This window comes from Schistocerca nitens, chromosome 2 (assembly GCF_023898315.1).
Source record: "Schistocerca nitens isolate TAMUIC-IGC-003100 chromosome 2, iqSchNite1.1, whole genome shotgun sequence".
NCBI lineage: Eukaryota > Metazoa > Arthropoda > Insecta > Orthoptera > Acrididae > Schistocerca > Schistocerca nitens.
Genome location: NC_064615.1, coordinates 1128391403 through 1128416811, shown reverse-complemented (window position 1 = coordinate 1128416811; position 25409 = coordinate 1128391403).

Here is a 25409-nt window from a genome sequence, read left to right as displayed (position 1 = left end):
AAATCCTATCGTTTCCGTAGAAACGTATCTTGATTTAGAAGGACAATGCAGGGAATCCAGAGTGTTTCATACGGACGCAAATTGTGTGTTAATTCGTCAATGTGAGGGAGCGAGGGATGTAGTAAAGGTGGAATAATGCACCGGAAAAGAGATACTCGGAACCCCAAAGAAAATCCTATCGTTTCCGTAGAAACGTATCTCGATTTAGAAGGACAGTGCAGGGAATCCAGCGTATTTCATATGGACGCAAATTGTGTGTTAATTCGTCAATGTGAGGGAGCGAGGAGTGCAGTAAAGGAGGAATAAGGAATCGGAAAAGAGATACTCGGAACCCCAAAGAAAATCCTATCGTTTCCGTAGAAACGTATCTCGATTTAGAAGGACAATGCAGGGAATCCAGAGTATTTCATATGGACGCAAATTGTGTGTTAATTCGTCAATGCGAGTTAGCGATGGATGCAGTAAAGGAGGAATAATGCATCGGAAAAGAGATACTCGGAACCCCAAAGAAAATCCTATCGCTTCCGTAGAAACGTATCTCGATTTAGAAGGACAATGCAGGGAATCCAGAGTATTTCATATGGACGCAAATTGTGTGTTAATTCGTCAATGTCAGGGAGCGAGGGATGCAGTAAAGGAGGAATAATGCATCGGAAAAGAGATACTCGGAACCCCAAAGAAAATCCTATCGTTTCCGTAGAAACGTATCTCGATTTAGGAGGACAATGCAGGGAATCCAGAGTATTTCATATGGACGCAAATTGTGTGTTAATTCGTCAATGTGAGGGAGCGAGGGATGCAGTAAAGGAGGAATAATGCATCGGAAAAGAGATACTCGGAACCCCAAAGAAAATCCTATCGTTTCCGTAGAAACGTATCTCGATATAAGAGGACAATGCAGGGAATCCAGAGTATATCATATGGACGCAAATTGTGTGTTAATTCGTCAATGTGAGGGAGCGAGGGATGCAGTAAAGGAGGAATAATGCATCGGAAAAGAGATACTCGGATCCCCAAAGAAAATCCTATCGTTTCCGTAGAAACGTATCTCGATTTACAAGGACAATGCAGGGAACCCAGAGTATCTCATATGGACGCAAATTGTGTTTTAATTCGTCAATGTCAGGGAGCGAGGGATGCAGTAAAGGAGGAATAATGTATCGGAAAAGAGATACTCGGAACCCCAAAGAAAATCCTATCGTTTCCGTAGAAAAGTACCTCGATTTAGAAGGAGAATGCAGGGAAGCCAGAGTATTTCATACGGACGCAAATTGTGTGTTAATTTGTCAATGTGAGGGAGCGAGGGATGCAGTAAAGGAGGAATAATGCATCGGAAAAGAGATACTCTGAACCCCAAAGAAAATCATATCGTTTCCGTAGAAACGAATCCCGATTTAGAAGGACAATGCAGGGAACCCAGAGTATTTCATATGGACGCAATTTGTGTGTTAATTCGTCAATGTGATGGAGCGAGGGATGCAGTAAAGGAAGAATAATGCATCGGAAAAGAGACACTCGGAACCCCAAAGAAAATCCTATCGTTTACATAGAAACGTATCTCGATTTTGAAGGACAATGCAGGGAATCCAGAGTATTTCATATGGACGCAAATTGTGTGTTAATTCGTCAATGTGAGGGAGCGAATGATGCAGTAAAGGAGGAATAATGCATCGGAAAAGAGATACTCGGAACCCCAAAGAAAATCCTATCGTTTCCGTAGAAACGTACCTTGATTTAGAAGGACAATGCAGGGAACCCAGAGTACTTCATATGGACGCAAATTGTGTGTTAATCCGTCAATGTGAGGGAGCGAGGGATGCAGTAAAGGAGGAATAATGCATCGGAAAAGTGATACTCGGAACCCCAAAGAAAATCCTATCGTTTCCGTAGAAACGTATCTTGATTTAGAAGGACAATGCAGGGAATCCAGAGTGTTTCATACGGACGCAAATTGTGTGTTAATTCGTCAATGTGAGGGAGCGAGGGATGTAGTAAAGGTGGAATAATGCACCGGAAAAGAGATACTCGGAACCCCAAAGAAAATCCTATCGTTTCCGTAGAAACGTATCTCGATTTAGAAGGACAGTGCAGGGAATCCAGCGTATTTCATATAAAGGCAAATTGTGTGTTAATTCGTCAATGTGAGGGAGCGAGGAGTGCAGTAAAGGAGGAATAAGGAATCGGAAAAGAGATACTCGGAACCCCAAAGAAAATCCTATCGTTTCCGTAGAAACGTATCTCGATTTAGAAGGACAATGCAGGGAATCCAGAGTATTTCATATGGACGCAAATTGTGTGTTAATTCGTCAATGCGAGTTAGCGATGGATGCAGTAAAGGAGGAATAATGCATCGGAAAAGAGATACTCGGAACCCCAAAGAAAATCCTATCGCTTCCGTAGAAACGTATCTCGATTTAGAAGGACAATGCAGGGAATCCAGAGTATTTCATATGGACGCAAATTGTGTGTTAATTCGTCAATGTCAGGGAGCGAGGGATGCAGTAAAGGAGGAATAATGCATCGGAAAAGAGATACTCGGAACCCCAAAGAAAATCCTATCGTTTCCGTAGAAACGTATCTCGATTTAGGAGGACAATGCAGGGAATCCAGAGTATTTCATATGGACGCAAATTGTGTGTTAATTCGTCAATGTGAGGGAGCGAGGGATGCAGTAAAGGAGGAATAATGCATCGGAAAAGAGATACTCGGAACCCCAAAGAAAATCCTATCGTTTCCGTAGAAACGTATCTCGATATAAGAGGACAATGCAGGGAATCCAGAGTATATCATATGGACGCAAATTGTGTGTTAATTCGTCAATGTGAGGGAGCGAGGGATGCAGTAAAGGAGGAATAATGCATCGGAAAAGAGATACTCGGATCCCCAAAGAAAATCCTATCGTTTCCGTAGAAACGTATCTCGATTTACAAGGACAATGCAGGGAACCCAGAGTATTTCATATGGACGCAAATTGTGTTTTAATTCGTCAATGTCAGGGAGCGAGGGATGCAGTAAAGGAGGAATAATGTATCGGAAAAGAGATACTCGGAACCCCAAAGAAAATCCTATCGTTTCCGTAGAAAAGTACCTCGATTTAGAAGGAGAATGCAGGGAAGCCAGAGTATTTCATACGGACGCAAATTGTGTGTTAATTTGTCAATGTGAGGGAGCGAGGGATGCAGTAAAGGAGGAATAATGCATCGGAAAAGAGATACTCGGAACCCCAAAGAAAATCATATCGTTTCCGTAGAAACGAATCCCGATTTAGAAGGACAATGCAGGGAACCCAGAGTATTTCATATGGACGCAATTTGTGTGTTAATTCGTCAATGTGATGGAGCGAGGGATGCAGTAAAGGAAGAATAATGCATCGGAAAAGAGACACTCGGAACCCCAAAGAAAATCCTATCGTTTACATAGAAACGTATCTCGATTTTGAAGGACAATGCAGGGAATCCAGAGTATTTCATATGGACGCAAATTGTGTGTTAATTCGTCAATGTCAGGGAGCGAGGGATGCAGTAAAGGAGGAATAATGCATCGGAAAAGAGATACTCGGAACCCCAAAGAAAATCCTATCGTTTCCGTAGAAACGTACCTTGATTTAGAAGGACAATGCAGGGAACCCAGAGTACTTCATATGGACGCAAATTGTGTGTTAATTCATCAATGTGAGGGAGCGAGGGATGCAGTAAAGGAGGAATAATGCATCGGAAAAGAGATACTCGGAACCCCAAAGAAAATCCTATCGTTTCCGTAGAAACGTATCTCGATTTAGGAGGACAATGCAGGGAATCCAGAGTATTTCATATGGACGCAAATTGTGTGTTAATTCGTCAATGTGAGTTAGCGATGGATGCAGTAAAGGAGGAATAATGCATCGGAAAAGAGATACTCGGAACCCCAAAGAAAATCCTATCGCTTCCGTAGAAACGTATCTCGATTTAGAAGGACAATGCAGGGAATCCAGAGTATTTCATATGGACGCAAATTGTGTGTTAATTCGTCAATGTGAGGGAGCGAGGGATGCAGTAAAGGAGGAATAATGCATCGGAAAAGAGATACTCGGAACCCCAAAGAAAATCCTATCGTTTCCGTAGAAACGTATCTCGATTTAGGAGGACAATGCAGGGAATCCAGAGTATTTCATATGGACGCAAATTGTGTGTCAATTCGTCAATGTGAGGGAGCGAGGGATGCAGTAAAGGAGGAGTAATGCATCGGAAAAGAGATACTCGGAACCCCAAAGAAAATCCTTTCGTTTCCGTAGAAACGTATCTCGATTTAGAAGGACAATGCAGGGAACCCAGAGTATTTCATATGGACGCAATTTGTGTGTTAATTCGTCAATGTGAGGGAGCGAGGGATGCAGTAAAGGAGGAATAATGCATCGGAAAAGAGATACTCGGAACCCCAAAGAAAATCCTATCGTTTCCATAGAAACGTATCTCGATTTAGAAGGACAATGCAGGGAATCCAGAGTATTTCATATGGAGGCCAATTGTGTGTTAATCCGTCAATGTGAGGGAGCGAAGAATGCAGTAAAGGAGGAATAATGCATCGGAAAAGTGATACTCGGAACCCCAAAGAAAATCCTATCGTTTCCGTAGAAACGTGTCTTGATTTAGAAGGACAATGCAGGGAATCCAGAGTGTTTCATATGGACGCAAATTGTGTGTTAATTCGTCATTGTGAGGGAGCGAGGGATGTAGTAAAGGTGGAATAATGCATCGGAAAAGAGATACTCGGAACCCCAAAGAAAATCCTATCGTTTCCGTAGAAACGTATCTCGATTTAGAAGGACAGTGCAGGGAATCCAGCGTATTTCATATGGACGCAAATTGTGTGTTAATTCGTCAATGTGAGGGAGCGAGGAGTGCAGTAAAGGAGGAATAATGCATCGGAAAAGAGATACTCGGAACCCCAAAGAAAATCCTATCGTTTCCGTAGAAACGTATCTCGATTTAGAAGGACAATGCAGGGAATCCAGAGTATTTCATATGGACGCAAATTGTGTGTTAATTCGTCGATGTGAGTTAGCGATGGATGCAGTAAAGGAGGAATAATGCATCGGAAAAGAGATACTCGGAACCCCAAAGAAAATCCTATCGCTTCCGTAGAAACGTATCTCGATTTAGAAGGACAATGCAGGGAATCCAGAGTATTTCATATGGACGCAAATTGTGTGTTAATTCGTCAATGTGAGGGAGCGAGGGATGCAGTAAAGGAGGAATAATGCATCGGAAAAGAGATACTCGGAACCCCAAAGAAAATCCTACCGTTTCCGTAGAAACGTATCTCGATTTAGGAGGACAATGCAGGGAATCCAGAGTATTTCATATGGACGCGAATTGTGTGTTAATTCGTCAATGTGAGGGAGCGAGGGATGCAGTAAAGGAGGAATAATGCATCGGAAAAGAGATACTCGGAACCCCAAAGAAAATCCTATCGTTTCCGTAGAAACGTATCTCGATTTAAGAGGACAATGCAGGGAATCCAGAGTATATCATATGGACGCAAATTGTGTGTTAATTCGTCAATGTGAGGGAGCGAGGGATGCAGTAAAGGAGGAATAATGCATCGGAAAAGAGATACTCGGAACCCCCAAGAAAATCCTATCGTTTCCGTAGAAACGTATCTCAATTTACAAGGACAATGCAGGGAACCCAGAGTATTTCATATGGACGCAAATTGTGTTTTAATTCGTCAATGTCAGGGAGCGAGGGATGCAGTAAAGGAGGAATAATGCATCGGAAAAGAGATACTCGGAACCCCAAAGAAAATCCTATCGTTTCCGTAGAAACGTATCTCGATTTACAAGGACAATGCAGGGAATCCAGAGTATTTCATATGGACGCAAATTGTGTGTTAATTTGTCAATGTGAGGGAGCGAGGGATGCAGTAAAGGAGGAATAATGCATCGGAAAAGAGATACTCGGAACCCCAAAGAAAATCATATCGTTTCCGTAGAAACGAATCCCGATTTAGAAGGACAATGCAGGGAACCCAGAGTATTTCATATGGACGCAATTTGTGTGTTAATTCGTCAATGTGATGGAGCGAGGGATGCAGTAAAGGAAGAATAATGCATCGGAAAAGAGACACTCGGAACCCCAAAGAAAATCCTATCGTTTCCATAGAAACGTATCTCGATTTTGAAGGACAATGCAGGGAATCCAGAGTATTTCATATGGACGCAAATTGTGTGTTAATTCGTCAATGTGAGGGAGCGAGGGATGCAGTAAAGGAGGAATAATTCATCGGAAAAGAGATACTCGGAACCCAAAACAAAATGCTATCGTTTCCGTAGAAACGTACCTTGATTTAGAATGACAATGCAGGGAATCCAGATTATTTCATATGGACGCAAATTGTGTGTTAATTCGTCAATGTGAGGGAGCGAGGGGTGCAGTATAGGAGGAATAATGCATCGGAAAAGAGATATTCGGAACCCCAAAGAAAATCCTATCATTTCCGTAGAAACGTATCTCGATTTAGAAGGACAGTGCAGGGAATCCAGAGTATTTCATATGGACGCAAATTGTGTGTTAATTCGTCAATGTGAGGGAGCGAGGGATGCAGTAAAGGAGGAATAATGCAATGGAAAAGAGATACTCGACTCTCAAAAGAAAATCCTATCGTTTCAGTAGAAACGTATCTCGATTTAGAAAGGTAATGCAGGGAACACAGAGTATTTCATATGGACGCAATTTGTGTGTTAATTCGGCAATGTGAGGGAGCGAGGGATGCAGTAAAGGACGAATAATGCATCGGAAAAGAGATACTCGGAACCCCAAAGAAAATCCTATCGTTTCCGTAGAAACGTATCTCGATTTAGAAGGACAATGCAGGAAATCCAGAGTATTTCATATGGACGCAAATTGTGTGTTAATTCGTCAATGTGAGGGAGCGAGGGATGCAGTAAAGGAGGAATAATGCATCGGAAAAGAGATACTCGGAACCCCAAAGAAAATCCTATCGTTTCCGTAGAAACGTATCTCGATTTAGGAGGACAATGCAGGGAATCCAGAGTATTTCATATGGACGCAAATTGTGTGTTAATTCGTCAATGTGAGGGAGTGAGGGATGCAGTAAAGGAGGAATAATGCATCGGAAAAGAGATACTCGGAACCCCAAAGAAAATCCTATCGTTTCCGTAGAAACGTATCTCGATTTAAGAGGACAATGCAGGGAATCCAGAGTATATCATATGGACGCAAATTGTGTGTTAATTCGTCAATGTGAGGGAGCGAGGGATGCAGTAAAGGAGGAATAATGCATCGGAAAAGAGATACTCGGAACCCCAAAGAAAATCCTATCGTTTCCGTGGAAACGTATCTCTATTTACAAGGACAATTAAGGTAACCCAGAGTATTTCATATGGACGCAAATTGTGTGTTAATTCGTCAATGTCAGGGAGCGAGGGATGCAGTAAAGGGGGAATAATGCATCGGAAAAGAGATACTCGGAACCCCAAAGAAAATCCTTTCGTTTCCGTAGAAACGTATCTCGATTTACAAGGACAATGCATTGAACCCAGAGTATTTCATATGGACGCAAATTGTGTGTTAATTCGTCAATGTCAGGGAGCGAGGGGTGCAGTAAAGGAGGTATAATGCATCGGAAAGGAGATACTCGGAACCCCAAAGAAAATCCTATCGTTTCCGTAGAAACGTATCTCGATTTAGAAGGACAATGCAGGGAATCCAGAGTATTTCATATGGACGCAAATTGTGTGTTAATTTGTCAATGTGAGGGAGCGAGGGATGCAGTAAAGGAGGAATAATGCATCGGAAAAGAGATACTCGGAACCCCAAAGAAAATCCTATCGTTTCCGTAGAAACGAATCCCGATTTAGAAGGACAATGCAGGGAACCCAGAGTATTTCATATGGACGCAATTTGTGTGTTAATTCGTCAATATGATGGAGCGAGGGATGCAGTAAAGGAAGAATAATGCATCGGAAAAGAGATACTCGGAACCCCAAAGAAAATCCTATCGTTTCCATAGAAACGTATCTCGATTTAGAAGGACAATGCAGGGAATCCAGAGCATTTCATATGGACGCAAATTGTGTGTTAATTCGTCAATGTGAGGGAGCGAGGGATGCAGTAAAGGTGGAATAATGCATCGGAAAAGAGATACTCGGAACCCCAAAGAAAATCCTATCGTTTCCGTAGAAACGTATCTCGATTTACAAGGACAGTGCAGGGAATCCATAGTATTTCATATGGACGCAAATTGTGTGTTAATTGTTCAATGTGAGGGAGCGAGGGATGCAGTAAAGGAGGAATAATGCATCGGAAAAGAGATACTCGGAACTACAAAGAAAATCCTATCGTTTCCGTAGAAACGTATCTCGATTTAGAAGGACAATGCAGGGAATCCAGAGTATTTCATATGGACGCAAATTGTGTGTTAATTCGTCAATGTGAGTTAGCGATGGATGCAGTAAAGGAGGAATAATGCATCGGAAAAGATATACTCGGAACCCCAAAGAAAATCCTATTGCTTCCGTAGAAACGTATCTCGATTTAGAAGGACAATGCAGGGAATCCAGGGTATTTCATATGGACGCAAATTGTGTGTTAATTCGTCAATGTGAGGGAGCGAGGGATGCAGTAAAGGAGGAATAATGCATCGGAAAAGAGATACTTGGAACCCCAAAGAAAATCCTATCGTTTCCATAGAAACGTATCTCGATTTAGGAGGACAATGCAGGGAATCCAGAGTATTTCATATGGACGCAAATTGTGTGTTAATTCGTCAATGTAAGGGAGCGAGGGATGCAGTAAAGGAGGAATAATGCATCGGAAAAGAGATACTCGGAACCCCAAAGAAAATCCTATCGTTTCCGTAGAAACGTATCTCGATTTAAGAGGACAATGCAGGGAATCCAGAGTATATCATATGGACGCAAATTGTGTGTTAATTCGTCAATGTGAGGGAGCGAGGGATGCAGTAAAGGAGGAATAACGCATCGGAAAAGAGATACTCGGAACCCCAAAGAAAATCCTATCGTTTCCGTAGAAACGTATCTCGATTTACAAGGACAATGCAGGGAACCCAGAGTATTTCATATGGACGCAAATTGTGTTTTAATTCGTCAATGTCAGGGAGCGAGGGATGCAGTAAAGGAGGAATAATGCATCGGAAATGAGATACTCGGAACCCCAAAGAAAATCCTATCGTTTCCGTAGAAACGTATCTCGATTTAGAAGGACAATGCAGGGAATCCAGAGTATTTCATACGGACGCAAATTGTGTGTTAATTTGTCAATGTGAGGGAGCGAGGGATGCAGTAAAGGAAGAATAATGCATCGGAAAAGAGATACTCGGAACCCCAAAGAAAATCCTATCGTTTCCATAGAAACGTATCTCGATTTAGAAGGACAATGCAGGGAATCCAGAGCATTTCATATGGACGCAAATTGTGTGTTAATTCGTCAATGTGAGGGAGCGAGGGATGCAGTAAAGGTGGAATAATGCATCGGAAAAGAGATACTCGGAACCCCAAAGAAAATCCTATCGTTTCCGTAGAAACGTATCTCGATTTAGAAGGACAGTGCAGGGAATCCAGAGTATTTCATATGGACGCAAATTGTGTGTTAATTCGTCAATGTGAGGGAGCGAGGAGTGCAGTAAAGGAGGAATAATGCATCGGAAAAGAGATACTCGGAACTACAAAGACAAATCCTATCGTTTCCGTAGAAACGTATATCGAGTTAGAAGGACAATGCAGGGAATCCAGAGTATTTCATATGGACGCAAATTGTGTGTTAATTCGTCAATGTGAGTTAGCGATGGATGCAGTAAAGGAGGAATAATGCATCGGAAAAGAGATACTCGGAACCCCAAAGAAAATCCTATCGCTTCCGTAGAAGTGTATCTCGATTTAGAAGGACAATGCAGGGAATCCAGAGTATTTCATATGGACGCAAATTGTGTGTTAATTCGTCAATGTGAGGGAGCGAGGGATGCAGTAAAGGAGGAATAATGCATCGGAAAAGAGATACTCGGAACCCCAAAGGAAATCCTATCGTTTCCATAGAAACGTATCTCGATTTAGGAGGACAATGCAGGGAATCCAGAGTATTTCATATGGACGCAAATTGTGTGTTAATTCGTCAATGTAAGGGAGCGAGGGATGCAGTAAAGGAGGAATAATGCATCGGAAAAGAGATACTCGGAACCCCAAAGAAAATCCTATCGTTTCCGTAGAAACGTATCTCGATTTAAGAGGACAATGCAGGGAATCCAGAGTATATCATATGGACGCAAATTGTGTGTTAATTCGTCAATGTGAGGGAGCGAGGGATGCAGTAAAGGAGGAATAATGCATCGGAAAAGAGATACTCGGAACCTCAAAGAAAATCCTATCGTTTCAGTAGAAACGTATCTCGATTTACAAGGACAATGCAGGGAACCCAGAGTATTTCATATGGACGCAAATTGTGTTTTAATTCGTCAATGTCAGGGAGCGAGGGATGCAGTAAAGGAGGAATAATGCATCGGAAAAGAGATACTCGGAACCCCAAAGAAAATCCTATCGTTTCCGTAGAAACGTATCTCGATTTAGAAGGACAATGCAGGGAATCCAGAGTATTTCATATGGACGCAAATTGTGTGTTAATTTGTCAATGTGAGGGAGCGAGGGATGCAGTAAAGGAGGAATAATGCATCGGAAAAGAGATACTCGGAACCCCAAAGAAAATCCTATCGTTTCCGTAGAAACGAATCCCGATTTAGAAGGACAATGCAGGGAACCCAGAGTATTTCATATGGACGCAAATTGTGTGTTAATTCGTCAATGTGAGGGAGCGAGGGATGCAGTAAAGGAGGAATAATGCATCGGAAAAGAGATACTCGGAACCCCAAAGAAAATCCTATCGTTTCCATAGAAACGTATCTCGATTTAGAAGGACAATGCAGGGAATCCAGAGCATTTCATATGGACGCAAATTGTGTGTTAATTCGTCAATGTGAGGGAGCGAGGAGTGCAGTAAAGGAGGAATAATGCATCGGAAAAGAGATACTCGGAACTACAAAGAAAATCCTATCGTTTCCGTAGAAACGTATATCGAGTTAGAAGGACAATGCAGGGAATCCAGAGTATTTCATATGGACGCAAATTGTGTGTTAATTGGTCAATGTGAGTTAGCGATGGATGCAGTAAAGGAGGAATAATGCATCGGAAAAGAGATACTCGGAACCCCAAAGAAAATCCTATCGCTTCCGTAGAAACGTATCTCGATTTAGAAGGACAATGCAGGGAATCCAGAGTATTTCATATGGACGCAAATTGTGTGTTAATTCGTCAATGTGAGGGAGCGAGGGATGCAGTAAAGGAGGAATAATGCATCGGAAAAGAGATACTCGGAACCCCAAAGGAAATCCTATCGTTTCCATAGAAACGTATCTCGATTTAGGAGGACAATGCAGGGAATCCAGAGTATTTCATATGGACGCAAATTGTGTGTTAATTCGTCAATGTAAGGGAGCGAGGGATGCAGTAAAGGAGGAATAATGCATCGGAAAAGAGATACTCGGAACCCCAAAGAAAATCCTATCGTTTCCGTAGAAACGTATCTCGATTTAAGAGGACAATGCAGGGAATCCAGAGTATATCATATGGACGCAAATTGTGTGTTAATTCGTCAATGTGACGGAGCGAGGGATGCAGTAAAGGAGGAATAATGCATCGGAAAAGAGATACTCGGAACCTCAAAGAAAATCCTATCGTTTCAGTAGAAACGTATCTCGATTTACAAGGACAATGCAGGGAACCCAGAGTATTTCATATGGACGCAAATTGTGTTTTAATTCGTCAATGTCAGGGAGCGAGGGATGCAGTAAAGGAGGAATAATGCATCGGAAAAGAGATACTCGGAACCCCAAAGAAAATCCTATCGTTTCCGTAGAAACGTATCTCGATTTAGACGGACAATGCAGGGAATCCAGAGTATTTCATATGGACGCAAATTGTGTGTTAATTCGTCAATGTGAGGGAGCGAGGGATGCAGTAAAGGAGGAATAATGCATCGGAAAAGAGATACTCGGTACCCCAAAGAAAATCCAATCGTTTCCGTAGAAACGAATCCCGATTTAGAAGGACAATGCAGGGAACCCAGAGTATTTCATATGGACGCAAATTGTGTGTTAATTCGTCAATGTGAGGGAGCGAGGGATGCAGTAAAGGAGGAATAATGCATCGGAAAAGAGATACTCGGAACCCCAAAGAAAATCCTATCGTTTCCATAGAAACGTATCTCGATTTAGAAGGACAATGCAGGGAATCCAGAGCATTTCATATGGACGCAAATTGTGTGTTAATTCGTCAATGTGAGGGAGCGACGGATGCAGTAAAGGTGGAATAATGCATCGGAAAAGAGATACTCGGAACCCCAAAGAAAATCCTATCGTTTCCGTAGAAACGTATCTCGATTTAGAAGGACAGTGCAGGGAATCCATAGTATTTCATATGGACGCAAATTGTGTGTTAATTGTTCAATGTGAGGGAGCGAGGGATGCAGTAAAGGAGGAATAATGCATCGGAAAAGAGATACTCGGAACTACAAAGAAAATCCTATCGTTTCCGTAGAAACGTATCTCGATTTAGAAGGACAATGCAGGGAATCCAGAGTATTTCATATGGACGCAAATTGTGTGTTAATTCGTCAATGTGAGTTAGCGATGGATGCAGTAAGGGAGGAATAATGCATCGGAAAAGAGATACTCGGAACCCCAAAGAAAATCCTATCGCTTCCGTAGAAACGTATCTCGATTTAGAAGGACAATGCAGGGAATCCAGGGTATTTCATATGGACGCAAATTGTGTGTTAATTCGTCAATGTGAGGGAGCGAGGGATGCAGTAAAGGAGGAATAATGCATCGGAAAAGAGATACTCGGAACCCCAAAGAAAATCCTATCGTTTCCATAGAAACGTATCTCGATTTAGGAGGACAATGCAGGGAATCCAGAGTATTTCATATGGACGCAAATTGTGTGTTAATTCGTCAATGTAAGGGAGCGAGGGATGCAGTAAAGGAGGAATAATGCATCGGAAAAGAGATACTCGGAACCCCAAAGAAAATCCTATCGTTTCCGTAGAAACGTATCTCGATTTAAGAGGACAAAGCAGGGAATCCAGAGTATATCATATGGACGCAAATTGTGTGTTAATTCGTCAATGTGAGGGAGCGAGGGATGCAGTATAGGAGGAATAACGCATCGGAAAAGAGATACTCGGAACCCCAAAGAAAATCCTATCGTTTCCGTAGAAACGTATCTCGATTTACAAGGACAATGCAGGGAACCCAGAGTATTTCATATGGACGCAAATTGTGTTTTAATTCGTCAATGTCAGGGAGCGAGGGATGCAGTAAAGGAGGAATAATGCATCGGAAAAGAGATACTCGGAACCCCAAAGAAAATCCTATCGTTTCCGTAGAAACGTATCTCGATTTAGAAGGACAATGCAGGGAATCCAGAGTATTTCATACGGACGCAAATTGTGTGTTAATTTGTCAATGTGAGGGAGCGAGGGATGCAGTAAAGGAAGAATAATGCATCGGAAAAGAGATACTCGGAACCCCAAAGAAAATCCTATCGTTTCCATAGAAACGTATCTCGATTTAGAAGGACAATGCAGGGAATCCAGAGCATTTCATATGGACGGAAATTGTGTGTTAATTCGTCAATGTGAGGGAGCGAGGGATGCAGTAAAGGTGGAATAATGCATCGGAAAAGAGATACTCGGAACCCCAAAGAAAATCCTATCGTTTCCGTAGAAACGTATCTCGATTTAGAAGGACAGTGCAGGGAATCCAGAGTATTTCATATGGACGCAAATTGTGTGTTAATTCGTCAATGTGAGGGAGCGAGGAGTGCAGTAAAGGAGGAATAATGCATCGGAAAAGAGATACTCGGAACTACAAAGAAAATCCTATCGTTTCCGTAGAAACGTATATCGAGTTAGAAGGACAATGCAGGGAATCCAGAGTATTTCATATGGACGCAAATTGTGTGTTAATTCGTCAATGTGAGTTAGCGATGGATGCAGGAAAGGAGGAATAATGCATCGGAAAAGAGATACTCGGAACCCCAAAGAAAATCCTATCGCTTCCGTAGAAACGTATCTCGATTTAGAAGGACAATGCAGGGAATCCAGAGTATTTCATATGGACGCAAATTGTGTGTTAATTCGTCAATGTCAGGGAGCGAGGGATGCAGTAAAGGAGGAATAATGCATCGGAAAAGAGATACTCGGAACCCCAAAGAAAATCCTATCGTTTCCGTAGAAACGTATCTCGATTTAGAAGGACAATGCAGGGAATCCAGAGTATTTCATATGGACGCAAATTGTGTGTTAATTTGTCAATGTGAGGGAGCGAGGGATGCAGTAAAGGAGGAATAATGCATCGGAAAAGAGATACTCGGAACCCCAAAGAAAATCCTATCGTTTCCGTAGAAACGAATCCCGATTTAGAAGGACAATGCAGGGAACCCAGAGTATTTCATATGGACGCAATTTGGGTGTTAATTCGTCTATGTGATGGAGCGAGGGATGCAGTAAAGGAAGAATAATGCATCGGAAAAGAGATACTCGGAACCCCAAAGAAAATCCTATCGTTTCCATAGAAACGTTTCTCGATTTAGAAGGACAATGCAGGGAATCCAGAGTATTTCATATGGACGCAAATTGTGTGTTAATTCGTCAATGTGAGGGAGCGAGGGATGCAGTAAAGGAGAAATAATGCATCGGAAAAGAGATACTCGGAACCCCAAAGAAAATGCTATCGTTTCCGTAGAAACGTATCTTGATTTAGAATGACAATGCAGGGAATCCAGAGTATTTCATATGGACGCAAATTGTGTGTTAATTCGTCAATGTGAGGGAGCGAGGGATGCAGTAAAGGAGGAATAATGCATCGGAAAAGAGATATTCGGAATCCCAAAGAAAATCCTATCGTTTCCGTAGAAACGTATCTCGATTTAGAAGGACAGTGCAGGGAATCCAGAGTATTTCATATGGACGCAAATTGTGTGTTAATTCGTCAATGTGAGGGAGCGAGGGATGCAGTAAAGGAGGAATAATGCATCGGAAAAGAGATATTCGAAACCCCAAAGAAAATCCTATCGTTTCCGTAGAAACGTATCTCGATTTAGAAGGACAGTGCAGGGAATCCAGAGTATTTCATATGGACGCAAATTGTGTGTTAATTCGTCAATGTGAGGGAGCGAGGGATGCAGTAAAGGAGGAATAATGCAATGGAAAAGAGATACTCGACTCTCAAAAGAAAATCCTATCGTTTCCGTAGAAACGTATCTCGATTTAGAAAGGTAATGCAGGGAACACAGAGTATTTCATATGGACGCAATTTGTGTGTTAATTCGGCAATGTGAGGGAGCGAGGGATGCAGTAAAGGTGGAATAATGCATCGGAAAAGAGATACTCGGAACCCCAAAGAAAATCCTATCGTTTCCGTAGAAACGTATCTCGATTTAGAAGGACAGTGCAGGGAATCCAGAGTATTTCATATGGACGCAAATTGTGTGTTAATTCGTCAATGTGAGGGAGCGAGGAGTGCAGTAACGGAGGAATAATGCATCGGAAATGAGATACTCGGAACTACAAAGAAAATCCTATCGTTTCCGTAGAAACGTATCTCGATTTAGAAGGACAATGCAGGGAATCCAGAGTATTTCATATGGACGCAAATTGTGTGTTAATTCGTCAATGTGAGATAGCGATGGATGCAGTAAAGGAGGAACAATGCATCGGAAAAGAGATACTCGGAACCCCAAAGAAAATCCTATCGCTTCCGTAGAAACGTATCTCGATTTAGAAGGACATTGCAGGGAATCCAGAGTATTTCATATGCACGCAAATTGTGTGTTAATTCGTCAATGTGAGGGAGCGAGGGATGCAGTAAAGGAGGAATAATGCATCGGAAAAGAGATACTCGGAACCCCAAAGAAAATCCTATCGTTTCCGCAGAAACGTATCTCGATTTAGGAGGACAATGCAGGGAATCCAGAGTATTTCATATGGACGCAAATTGTGTGTTAATTCGTCAATGTAAGGGAGCGAGGGATGCAGTAAAGGAGGAATAATGCATGGGAAAAGAGATACTCGGAAACCCAAAGAAAATCCTATCGTTTCCGTAGAAACGTATCTCGATTTACAAGGACAATGCAGGGAACCCAGAGTATTTCATATGGACGCAAATTGTGTTTTAATTCGTCAATGTCAGGGAGCGAGGGATGCAGTAAAGGAGGAATAATGCATCGGAAAAGAGATACTCGGAACCCCAAAGAAAATCCTATCGTTTCCGTAGAAACGTATCTCGATTTAGAAGGACAATGCAGGGAATCCAGAGTATTTCATACGGACGCAAATTGTGTGTTAATTTGTCAATGTGAGGGAGCGAGGGATGCAGTAAAGGAAGAATAATGCATCGGAAAAGAGATACTCGGAACCCCAAAGAAAATCCTATCGTTTCCATAGAAACGTATCTCGATTTAGAAGGACAATGCAGGGAAACCAGAGCATTTCATATGGACGGAAATTGTGTGTTAATTCGTCAATGTGAGGGAGCGAGGGATGCAGTAAAGGTGGAATAATGCATCGGAAAAGAGATACTCGGAACCCCAAAGAAAATCCTATCGTTTCCGTAGAAACGTATCTCGATTTAGAAGGACAGTGCAGGGAATCCAGAGTATTTCATATGGACGCAAATTGTGTGTTAATTCGTCAATGTGAGGGAGCGAGGAGTGCAGTAAAGGAGGAATAATGCATCGGAAAAGAGATACTCGGAACTACAAAGAAAATCCTATCGTTTCCGTAGAAACGTATATCGAGTTAGAAGGACAATGCAGGGAATCCAGAGTATTTCATATGGACGCAAATTGTGTGTTAATTCGTCAATGTGAGTTAGCGATGGATGCAGTAAAGGAGGAATAATGCATCGGAAAAGAGATACTCGGAACCCCAAAGAAAATCCTATCGCTTCCGTAGAAACGTATCTCGATTTAGAAGGACAATGCAGGGAATCCAGAGTATTTCATATGGACGCAAATTGTGTGTTAATTCGTCAATGTCAGGGAGCGAGGGATGCAGTAAAGGAGGAATAATGCATCGGAAAAGAGATACTCGGAACCCCAAAGAAAATCCTATCGTTTCCGTAGAAACGTATCTCGATTTAGAAGGACAATGCAGGGAATCCAGAGTATTTCATATGGACGCAAATTGTGTGTTAATTTGTCAATGTGAGGGAGCGAGGGATGCAGTAAAGGAGGAATAATGCATCGGAAAAGAGATACTCGGAACCCCAAAGAAAATCCTATCGTTTCCGTAGAAACGAATCCCGATTTAGAAGGACAATGCAGGGAACCCAGAGTATTTCATATGGACGCAATTTGGGTGTTAATTCGTCTATGTGATGGAGCGAGGGATGCAGTAAAGGAAGAATAATGCATCGGAAAAGAGATACTCGGAACCCCAAAGAAAATCCTATCGTTTCCATAGAAACGTATCTCGATTTAGAAGGACAATGCAGGGAATCCAGAGTATTTCATATGGACGCAAATTGTGTGTTAATTCGTCAATGTGAGGGAGCGAGGGATGCAGTAAAGGAGAAATAATGCATCGGAAAAGAGATACTCGGAACCCCAAAGAAAATGCTATCGTTTCCGTAGAAACGTATCCTGATTTAGAATGACAATGCAGGGAATCCAGAGTATTTCATATGGACGCAAATTGTGTGTTAATTCGTCAATGTGAGGGAGCGAGAGATGCAGTAAAGGAGGAATAATGCATCGGAAAAGAGATATTCGGAACCCCAAAGAAAATCCTATCGTTTCCGTAGAAACGTATCTCGATTTAGAAGGACAGTGCAGGGAATCCAGAGTATTTCATATGGACGCAAATTGTGTGTTAATTCGTCAATGTGAGGGAGCGAGGGATGCAGTAAAGGAGGAATAATGCATCGGAAAAGAGATATTCGAAACCCCAAAGAAAATCCTATCGTTTCCGTAGAAACGTATCTCGATTTAGAAGGACAGTGCAGGGAATCCAGAGTATTTCATATGGACGCAAATTGTGTGTTAATTCGTCAATGTGAGGGAGCGAGGGATGCAGTAAAGGAGGAATAATGCAATGGAAAAGAGATACTCGACTCTCAAAAGAAAATCCTATCGTTTCCGTAGAAACGTATCTCGATTTAGAAAGGTAATGCAGGGAACATAGAGTATTTCATATGGACGCAATTTGTGTGTTAATTCGGCAATGTGAGGGAGCGAGGGATGCAGTAAAGGAGGAATAATGCATCAGAAAAGAGATACTCGGAACCCCAAAGAAAATCCTATCGTTTCCGTAGAAACGTATCTCGATTTAGAAGGACAATGCAGGAAATCCAGAGTATTTCATATGGACGCAAATTGTGTGTTAATTCGTGAATGTGAGGGAGCGAGGGATGCAGTAAAGGAGAAATAATGCATCGGAAAAGAGATACTCGGAACCCCAAAGAAAATCCTATCGTTTCCGTAGAAACGAATCCCGATTTAGAAGGACAATGCAGGGAACCCAGAGCATTTCATATGGACGCAATTTGTGTGTTAATTCGTCAATGTGATGGAGCGAGGGATGCAGTAAAGGAAGAATAATGCATCGGAAAAGAGATACTCGGAACACCAAAGAAAATCCTATCGTTTCCATAGAAACGTATCTCGATTTAGAAGGACAATGCAGGGAATCCAGAGTATTTCATATGGACGCAAATTGTGTGTTAATTCGTCAATGTGAGTTAGCGATGGATGCAGTAAAGGAGGAACAATGCATCGGAAAAGAGATACTCGGAACCCCAAAGAAAATCCTATCGCTTCCGTAGAAACGTATCTCGATTTAGAAGGACAATGCAGGGAACCCAGAGTATTTCATATGGACGCAAATTGTGTTTTAATTCGTCAATGTCAGGGAGCGAGGGATGCAGTAAAGGAGGAATAATGCATCGGAAAAGAGATACTCGGAACCCCAAAGAAAATCCTATCGTTTCCGTAGAAACGTATCTCGATTTAGAAGGACAATGCAGGGAATCCAGAGTATTTCATATGGACGCAAATTGTGTGTTAATTTGTCAATGTGAGGGAGCGAGGGATGCAGTAAAGGAGGAATAATGCATCGGAAAAGAATTACTCGGAACCCCAAAGAAAATCCTATCGTTTCCGTAGAAAAGAATCCCGATTTAGAAGGACAATGCAGGGAACACAGAGTATTTCATATGGACGCAATTTGTGTGTTAATTCGTCAATGTGATGGAGCGAGGGATGCAGTAAAGGAAGAATAAAGCATCGGAAAAGAGATACTCGGAACCCCAAAGAAAATCCTATCGTTTCCATAGAAACGTATCTCGATTTAGAAGGATAATGCAGGGAATCCAGAGTATTTCATATGGACGCAAATTGTGTGTTAATTCGTCAATGTGAGGGAGCGAGGGATGCAGTAAAGGAGGAATAATGCATCGGAAAAGAGATACTCGGAACCCCGAAGAAAATGCTATCGTTTCCGTAGAAACGTATCTTGATTTAGAATGACAATGCATGGAATCCAGAGTATTTCATATGGACGCAAATTGTGTGTTAATTCGTCAATGTGAGGGCGCGAGGGATGCAGTAAAGGAGGAATAATGCATCGGAAAAGAGATATTCGGAACCCCAAAGAAAATCCTATTGTTTCCGTAGAAACGTATCTCGATTTAGAAGGACAGTGCAGGGAATCCAGAGTATTTCATATGGACGCAAATTGTGTGTTAATTCGTCAATGTGAGGGAGCGAGGGATGCAGTAAAGGAGGAATAATGCAATGGAAAAGAGATACTCGACTCTCAAAAGAAAATCCTATCGTTTCCGTAGAAACGTATCTCGATTTAGAAAGGTAATGCAGGGAACACAGAGTATTTCATATGGACGCAATTTGTGTGTTAATTCGGCAATGTGAGGGAGCGAGGGATGCAGTAAAGGAGGAATAATGCATCGGAAAAGAGATACTCGGAACCCCAAAGAAAATAATATCGTTTCCGTAGAAACGTATCTCGATTTACAAGGACAATGCAGGGAACCCAGAGTATTTCATATGGACGCAAATTGTGTTTTAATTCGTCAATGTCAGGGAGCGAGGGATGCAGTAAAGGAGGAATAATGCATCGGAAAAGAGATACTCGGAACCCCAAAGAAAATCCTATCGTTTCCGTAGAAACGTATCTCGATTTAGAAGGACAATGCAGGGAATCCGGAGTATTTCATATGGACGCAAATTGTGTGTTAATTTGTCAATGTGAGGGAGCGAGGGATGCAGTAAAGGAGGAATAATGCATCGGAAAAGAGATACTCGGAACCCCAAAGAAAATCCTATCGTTTCCGTAGAAACGAATCCCGATTTAGAAGGACAATGCAGGGAACCCAGAGTATTTCATATGGACGCAATTTGTGTGTTAATTCGTCAATGTGATGGTGCGAGGGATGCAGTAAAGGAAGAATAATGCATCGGAAAAGAGATACTCGGAACCCCAAAGAAAATCCTATCGTTTCCGTAGAAACGTATCTCGATTTAGAAGGACAATGCAGGGAATCCAGAGTATTTCATATGGACGCAAATTGTGTGTTAATTCGTCAATGTGAGGGAGCGAGGCATGCAGTAAAGGGGGAATAATGCATCGGAAAAGAGATACTCGACTCTCAAAAGAAAATCCTAACGTTTCCGTAGAAACGTATCTCGATTTAGAAAGATAATGCAGGGAACCCAGAGTATTTCATATGGACGCAATTTGTGTGTTAATTCGGCATTGTGAGGGAGCGAGGGATGCAGTAAAGGAGGAATAATGCATCGGAAAAGTGATACTCGGAACCCCAAAGAAAATCCTATCGTTTCCGTAGAAACGTATCTCGATTTAGGAGGACAATGCAGGGAATCCAGAGTATTTCATATGGACGCAAATTGTGTGTTAATTCGTCAATGTGAGAGAGCGAGGGATGCAGTAAAGGAGGAATAATGCATCGGAAAAGAGATACTCGGAACCCCAAAGAAAATCCTATCGTTTCCGTAGAAACGTATCTCGATGTAAGAGGACAATGCAGGGAATCCAGAGTATATCATATGGATGCAAATTGTGTGTTAATTCGTCAATGTGAGGGAGCGAGGGATGCAGTAAAGAGGAATAATGCATCGGAAAAGAGATACTCGGAACCCCAAAGAAAATCCTATCGTTTCCGTAGAAACGTATCTCGATTTACAAGGACAATGCAGGGAACCCAGAGTATTTCATATGGACGCAAATTGTGTGTTAATTCGTCAATGTCAGGGAGCGAGGGATGCAGTAAAGGAGGAATAATGCATCGGAAAAGAGATACTCGGAACCCCAAAGAAAATCCTATCGTTTCCGTAGAAACGTATCTCGATTTAGAAGGACAATGCAGGGAATCCAGAGTATTTCATATGGACGCAAATTTTGCGTTAATTTGTCAATGTGAGGGAGCGAGGGATGCAGTAAAGGAGGAATAAGGCATCGGAAAAGAGATAATCGGAACCCCAAAGAAAATCCTATCGTTTCCGTAGAAACGAATCCCGATTTAGAAGGACAATGCAGGGAACCCAGAGTATTTCATATGGACGCAATTTGTGTGTTAATTCGTCAATGTGATGGAGCGAGGGATGCGTTAAAGGAAGAATAATGCATCGGAAAAGAGGTACTCGGAACCCTAAAGAAAATCCTATCGTTCCCATAGAAACGTATCTCGATTTAGAAGGACAATGCAGGGAATCCAGAGTATTTCATATGGACGCAAATTGTGTGTTAATTCGTCAATGTGAGGGAGCGAGGGATCCAGTAAAGGAGGAATAATGCATCGGAAAAGAGATACTCGGAACCCCAAAGAAAATCCTATCATTTCCGTAGATACGTATCTTGATTTAGAATGACAATGCAGGGAATCCAGAGTATTTCATATGGACGCAAATTGTGTGTTAATTCGTCAATGTGAGGGAGTGAGGGATGCAGCAAAGGAGGAATAATGCATCGGAAAAGAGATACTCGGAACCCCAAAGAAAATCCTATCGTTTCCGTAGAAACGTATCTCGATTTAGAAGGACAGTGCTGGGAATCCGGAGTATTTCATATGGACGCAAATTGTGTGTTAATTCGTCAATGTGAGGGAGCGAGGGATGCAGTAAAGGAGGAATAATGCATCGGAAAAGAGATACTCGACTCCCAAAAGAAAATCCTATCGTTTCCGTAGAAACGTATCTCGATTTAGAAAGATAATGCAGGGAATCCAGAGTATTTCATGTGGGCGCAATTTGTGTGTTAATTCGGCAATGTGAGGGAGCGAGAGATGCAGTAAAGTAGGAATAATGCATCGGAAAAGAGATACTCGGAACCCCAAAGAAAATCCTGTCGTTTCCGTAGAAACGAATCCCGAATTAGAAGGACAATGCAGGGAATCCAGAGTATTTCATATGGACGCAAATTGTGTGTTAATTCGTCAATGTGAGGGAGCGAGGGATGCAGTAAAGGAGGAATAATGCATCGGAAAAGAAATACTCGGAACCCCAATGAAAATCCTATCGTTTCCGTAGAAACGTATCTCGATTTAGAAGGACAATGCAGGGAATCCAGAGTATTTCATATGGACGCAAATTGTGTGTTAATTCGTCAATGTGAGGGAGCGAGGGATGCAGTAAAGGAGGAATAATGCATCGGAAAAGAGATACTCGGAACCCCAAAGAAAATCCTATCGTTTCCGTAGAAACGTATCTCGATTTAGGAGGACAATGCAGGGAATCCAGAGTATTTCATATGGACGCAAATTGTGTGTTAATTCGTTTATGTGAGGGAGCGAGGGATGCAGTAAAGGAGGAATAATGCATCGGAAAAGAGATACTCGGTACCCCAAAGAAAATCCTATCGTTTCCGTAGAAACGTATCTCGATTTAGAAGGACAATGCAGGGAATCCAGAGTATATCATATGGACGCAAATTGTGTGTTATTTCGTCAATGTGAGGGAGCGAGGGATGCAGTAAAGGAGGAATAATGCATCGGAAAAGAGATACTCGGAACCCCAAAGAAAATCCTATCGTTTCCGTAGAAACGTATCTTGATTTACAAGGACAGTGCAGGGAATCCAGAGTATTTCATATGGACGCAAATTGTGTGTTAATTCGGCAATGTGAGGGAGCGAGGGATGCAGTAAAGGAGGAATAATGCATCGGAAAAGAGATACTCGGAACCCCAAGAAAATCCTACCGTTTCCGTAGAAACGTATCTCGATTTAGAAGGACAATGCAGGAAATCGAGAGTATTTCATATAGACGCAAATTGTCTGTTAATTCTTCAAAGTGAGGGAGAGGGGGATGCAGTAAAGGAGGAATAATGCATCGGAAAAGAGATACTCGGAACCCCAAAGAAAATCCTATCGTTTCAGTAGAAACGTATCTCGATTTAGACGGACAATGCAGGGAATCCAGAGTATTACATATGGACACAAATTGTGTGTTAATTCGTCAATGTGAGGGAGCGAGGAATGCAGTAAAGGAGGAATAATGCATCGGAAAAGAGATACTCTTAACCCCAAAGAAAATCCTATCTTATCCGTAGAATTGTATCTCGATTTAGAAGGACAATGCAGGGAATTCAGAGTATTTCATATGGACGCAAATTGTGTGTTAATTCGTCAATGTGAGGGAGCGAGGGATGCAGTAAAGGAGGAATAATGCATCGGAAAAGAGATACTCGGAACCCCAAAGAAAATCCTATCGTTTCAATAGAAACGTATCTCGATTTAGAAGGACAATGCAGGGAATCCAGAGTATTTCATATGGACGCAAATTGTGTGTTAATTCGTCAATGTGAGGGAGCGAGGGATGCAGTAAAGGAGGAATAATGCATCGGAAAAGAGATACTCGGAACCAAAAGAAAATCCTATCGTTTCCGTAGAAACGAATCCCGATTTAGAAGGACAATGCAGGGAATCCAGAGAATTTCATATGGACGCAAATTCTATGTTAATTTGTCAATGTGAGGGAGCGTGGTATGCAGTAAACGAGGAATAATGCATCAGAAAAGAGATACTCGGAACCCCAAAAAAATCCTATCGTTTCCGATGAAACATATCTCGATTTAGAAGGACAATGCAGGGAATCCAGAGTACCTCATATGGACGCAAATTGTGTGTTAATTCGTCAATGTGAGGGAGCGAGGGATGCAGTAAAGGAGGAATAATGCATCGGAAAAGAGATACTCGGAACCCCAAAGAAAATCCTATCGTTTCCGTAGAAACGAATCCCGATTTAGAAGGACAATGCAGGGAACCAAGAGTATTTCATATGGACGCAATTTGTGTGTTAATTCGTCAATGTGAGGGAGCGAGGGATGCAGTAAAGGAGGAATAATGCATCGGAAAAGAGATACTCGGAACCCCAAAGAAAATCCTGTCGTTTCCGTAGAAACGAATCCCGATTTAGAAGGACAATGCAGGGAATCCAGAGTATTTCATATGGACGCAAATTGTGTGTTAATTCGTCAATGTGAGGGAGCGAGGAGTGCAGTAAAGGAGGAATAATGCATCGGAAAAGAGATACTCGGAACCCCAAAGAAAATCCTATCGTTTCCGTAGAAACGTATCTCGATTTAGAAGGACAATGCAGGGAATCCAGAGTATTTCATATGGACGCAAATTGTGTGTTAATTCGTCAATGTGAGTTAGCGATGAATGCAGTAAAGGAGGAATAATGCATCGGAAAAGAGATACTCGGAACCCCAAAGAAAATCCTATCTTTTCCGTAGAAACGTATCTCGATTTAGAAGGACAATGCAGGTTATGTAGAGTATTTCATATGGACGCAAATTGTGTGTTAATTCGTCAATGTGAGGGAGCGAGGGATGCAGTAAAGGAAGAATAATGCATCGGAAAAGAGATACTCGGAACCCCAAAGAAAATCCTATCGTTTCCGTAGAAACGTATTTCGATTTAGGAGGACAATGCAGGGAGTCCAGAGTATTTCATATGGACGCAAATTGTGTGTTAATTCGTCAATGTGAGGGAGCGAGGGATGCAGTAAAGGAGGAATAATGCATCGGAAAAGAGATACTCGGAACCCCAAAGAAAATGATATCGTTTCCGTAGAAACGTATCTCGATTTAAGAGGACAATGCAGGGAATCCAGAGTATATCATATGGACGCAAATTGTGTGTTAATTCTTCAATGTGAGGGAGCGAGGGATGCAGTAAAGGAGGAATAATGCATCGGAAAAGAGATACTCGGAACCCCAAAGAAAATCCTATCGTTTCCGTAGAAACGTATCCCGATTTACAAGGACAATGCAGGGAACCCAGAGTATTTCATATGGACGCAAAT